Below are 5,401 nucleotides of genomic sequence, written 5' to 3' on the forward strand. Positions count from 1 at the left end.
ATATATATATATAATATCTGTGTNTAAATATCCTTATGTAGTTATTAATTAGTTATTCGACTTTTGTGAATAATTATTTTCGCGTACTTATCAATTACCAGAGAGAAACTTCTCTAATTACATTGAAATCCTTATAAGTAGATATAGTATTGCAATAGATCACAGAAAAAATATACGTATATAATACAATTTGCACGCAGTCTTCCCATCTTCATCATCTATCCCAAATCATCTTCTCGATCCATTTCTCCTCAACAATTATTTCATTGACTCTCTTCCTAGTTTTTCCGATTTTCTTTCACTCTCTCAAATTCACTCTCTCTTTTCCATCTAAAACCTCGTCATTCCTAATTTTTTTCTTTTACTCCTATCATAGCCACCTATCTTTTTAATATCCTGAAGATTATAAAACTCACTTCTGCCGAATTTATGAAATTTAATGTACTTTTAATAAAATTTTCATTTCATTTAAAAAATTACTGTAACTTAAATCATTCATTATTTTTAATTTCGTTCATAACTACTTTAGCTTTATTTACATGTAAAGGAACATGTGTTTATATTTCTAACAGTGCAGTTGATCACGAATTGTTTCTCCTTCTTTCCTTTAGCCTATCTTCTTCCGCTCTATCATTTTTACATTCCTTCCTTACTACTCAACGTATTTTTTATAATTCTCCCTCTTTTTCTTGTCCTCTCTGATGTTTCCCAAGGTTCTATCATTGGTCCTTTACTCTTTACGATATTTACCGCGATCTCACTTCCATATCATTTAACTTCAAATTCATGTATGCTGACAATGACGTATTATGATACTCTTTTCATATATCCGAAGTTTCCTCTGCGGCTGCTGACATAAACCAATCTTTGCTCTATTATATGTAGAGTGGGTCTCTTCCAATGCACTCTTAGCTCTTCTAAATCCTCTTTATTTGTAACAGGATCACCCTCCTTTCCTTTACTATCCCTTCTCTCTTCTTTCAACATTCTCCTTAATCACTCACAAATCTCTCTCTCTCTTTCTTTCTGTTAAAATTCTTGGAGTCCATTTTGACCTCTCCTTTTACTTTTAGCGAGCATATCGTAGTGAAATGTCGCGCAGCCTTCTTACATCTCCGCCTTTTATATCCATTTCGTCACATCCTATCAATCTCCCAGAAATTTCTAGTATCCCAACTGTTTGTAATTTCCTTGTTTGATTTGATCTATATACCAACATTATCTCAAAAATTGCTTACCCGAGTCCAGCGTGTTCAGAATTCATATCGTCGTTACTCTTTTAATATACGTAAGTATGATTATATCTCTCCTTGTTTCTTGCGCTTCGGTTGATTCCAGATGCATCAGCATTATGTTCTTCACTTATGTTATCTTGTTTTTCGTCTCCTTCTGTCTGATATTCCTCGATTCCTCTGTAATCTTCTGTACTTGACTCCGATCTTTATTCTGATGATACGACAGACACATGATATCGTAATTCCTTATCCTTCCCCAAACATCGAACTTCCAAATTTCAAAGTTGCGTTTTTCTATACTGCCACAAAATTTTACAACATGCTAACCTCTTCTATCCGCTCTTTCCTTTCGTTTCGCTCTGCCGCTACTAATTGTAAGTTCGTATCAACTCTTTATTTCTATTTTTCCTATAATAATTCCGTTCTTTTTAACTGTCTCTGTTTATTACGTAATAAGTCTGCGTTTATTATTTTAATCATGCTCTCGTGTAATTATATTACTCACATCATTCTTGTCCTCTACTTTCTTAAAACTATCGAGTTATTTACTAAGCAAGAAGCTTATCTTTCTGGAATTGTACTCATGTTTCTGTAATTTGTAATTTCGTTTTCTAGAAGGCTTAGCAACAGCAGTTCTGGTGCCTTATTTGTGTATGCTTTTGTAATTTCTCTATATACAATAAATAATAATAATAATAATAATAATAATAATAATAATATATTTCCTAATGATTAAAAACTCATATTTTATTGATGTAAATTGTCATATTTATAATTATATATAGAGAATAAGATAGTATTATGGCCAGTGATATTGTGATCTCTCTTAATATCTCCGCTATTGTATAGCGAATCCTAATGATTACTTGTAATATTATTTGTTCAATAACTCGTCGTTACACTATGGCACTAATATACCAATAATATACCAATATACTAATATACCAATAATCAATAGCCAGCACTTATTATAACGTATTTTTAATTTCAAATATTTCAAAACGTTCCTGAGATACATTTTAGCATTTAACACCTAAAATTTACACCTTTCTCATTTTCCTTAAACTTGAATATTATCACAGGAATATATGTATTTTTTGAGTGTGTTGTTTGCTATTTAACATTTTATTTAACTGTATATGTATGTTCTAAGTTATACAAATTTGAACAATAGCATGACATTTTGCTAATGTGGTCCTCTATAAGTATTGATTATTCACGACCTCTCTTTTGAGATTTCCATATTAAAATAATTATTTGATAATCGATTGTAACTCTACTGTTTTAATCTATAGTTTATATTACGTGTTTATATGACATTTAGTACTATTTTTAGTACTGAGCATCTTATATGCAGAAATTATATGTGAATGTATATACATTTATTTACACACATTTTAAAATGTTTTACTTTCTTATTAATTTTGTGATCAAATATTGTTTTCCAAACAAAACTAATTTTTCACACCCATTGTTTTTCTTCGAGTCATTATATAATATCGCCACATTTTTATTAATAATGTTCTAAGTAATAAATATTTCGTAACTTTGAGTCCAGAATCGATTAAACAACATTTTAATGAATATATTATCAAGTTTTAAATTAAATATTAATTATTAACAAAGTTATTGTGTAAAATGTAACTGTCATAATACCATCTTTTCCTCTAATATAATATAATATTGTATTAGAAGATCAGGTATAATACAATAATATTATATTATAAAAATTTGTTTAACACTTCTTTTCAGATAAAAGTATGATAACATGATATAAAAAGTTAATAAGAGAAAATATAAAAAGTCTCCATTATTCGTTTAACATAAGTATAATTGAAATAGATATAACAAATAAGAAAATTAAAATGTTACAGAATACAATACTAAGTACAATTACATATTTCGACCTTATATTTAGGCCCTCTTCAGATGTACAAATTATTCCGACACTGTAAAAATTATTATTCAAATATTAAGAAAGCGACTATTTTAATTAGATGAGTGTTAAGTCAGAAAAACGAAAAGTTACTCGTCATGTGATTGGTTGACTGATTGCGAAAATTTTTCATTGTCTAGGGAGAACATGAAGAAACATAAAAACGTTATAAGTTATACAACTTAAAAAATTTTTTTTAAAACAAGTATAATACATCTCTCTGGTAAATCTCTCAGAGTCCGACAATTGAAAAAATCCATATTAATATTGAAAAAAATTATCAAATTTTGATATCAAAAGAAATAAAAAATTAATATTAAACAAGTAAATATAATGTCCAATGTATAAAATAAAAAATAAAGAAAACTATCCAACGTTCTCGACGAATTCGACTGCACTGCGATAAATTTTGGCAATGCAAAGTCAAATCTTATTTAAATTATACTCGAAATATATGATTTATGAAGACCTTCTGTGTCTGTCTGTAGATTAAGTCCGTGGTTAATCCATATTTTTTCAGGCAAATTTTTAAATTTTTTTTCCACCCGACGTCCCAAAAGAAAGACATAATTTTTAACTTAATGACAGAATTTTTTTGTTGTCGGATCCCATTTTTCAAAAATATAACTCTCATTGTGATAGAACATTTTGATAGAAAACGATTTTCCGCTGAAGTTCATTTTTGATATCATTAATAATAGAATCAAGGATATCACTCGGAAAAGGTCTAGAACTAACAACTTAGAAAATAATGAAGAATCAATTAATCTTGATTTACCGTACCTTTGTACCGACTTTAACAGAAAAATTTAAACAATTTAATAGAAATGGTATCAAAGTCTCTTATTATAATACAAACAAATTAAAGAAATTTATTAAAGTACATAAAGATCCTTTGGACTTTTTCTCGAAGTCTAATGTTGTTTATAAGATAAACTATAATGACTGTGATCTTACGTGGAACAAACGAGAAGGAAGTTGAAAACTTGGATTTTAGAACATCGAAATCATATATGATGGAACATCAGCTCTAAATCGATAATAACAGATCATCGATCGCAATCATGATTTTGTTTGAAACATCACATCTTGGATGTGATGACACAAGAACAGTCAAATCTTGGATGAAGAACCAACGATAAACGCCTTGTCTCAAAGATGCTTAACATTAAAAAACAGAGTAACAGTCTTAACCTACATATTACCTATTGTACAATATTATTGTATTATACCTTATCTATTATATTATAAAAATTTAACATTTCTTTTTAGATAAAAGTACGACAATATGATATAAAAAGCTAATAAGAGTTAAAAACATAAAAACATAAAAAGTCTCCATATGATGTGGATCATAACTGACGAGAAAATATCTTCTCTTCTCTGTCGGTGTAGTTTGAGTAATGTACAAGTTATTGCAATGGATTAATTCGAATTTCTGTACGTTATATTATTTATATTGCTTTGTAATAAATATCTGACAGTACATAGATGATGCATCGTGTTTTACGCATGATGCGCATGATGTTTCATTGATCCTTGTTTACTTTCTTGAGTATCCTTGATAGTTGTTATTTGATGAACAATAAAGATAACTAATGCATTATATTTGAAAACACGCGTAGTTAAAAAGAAAACATTATTTGATCAATAATTCTGCAGATATACAAGATGATCAATGGGAATGAGTTGAAACTATAAGGTTATTACTTCGTAATAAGTAGGCCGTACAAAATGAATCAAACGCGATTTTGTGAAAGAAAACTTTTTAATTCAATTTTATTATTACTACACATATGAAAAAGATGTGTAATTATTTAGCAATTGACACATTACAAAAAAAGATGCAAAAGTATGCTTGCGTTCATAAATCAATGACATCACATCCAGTCTCGCGTTCAAGCGACTCATCGCGGCGTTCAATACAGATCGTGTACTCGTCATTCGTGGAAATAGAAATAGCTTTCTCTCTTAATAAATAACAGGAATCTTAATAATGGAACTGTCAATACAAGTATAATGCCGAATTCCTACAAAGTGTGAAACATGAATGTGAACATAGGCATTAGCAAAATTTTTTTAAAGTTCAGGGGACACGAATACGTATATAAACATATACATTACCCTTTTTCTATAATGTTTCTATTGTTAAATAATTATATACTTTTACACACACACACACACACACACACACACACACACACACACACACACACACACACACACACAC

This window comes from Atta cephalotes (genome assembly GCF_000143395.1).
Source record: "Atta cephalotes unplaced genomic scaffold scaffold00014, whole genome shotgun sequence".
Classification (NCBI taxonomy): domain Eukaryota; kingdom Metazoa; phylum Arthropoda; class Insecta; order Hymenoptera; family Formicidae; genus Atta; species Atta cephalotes.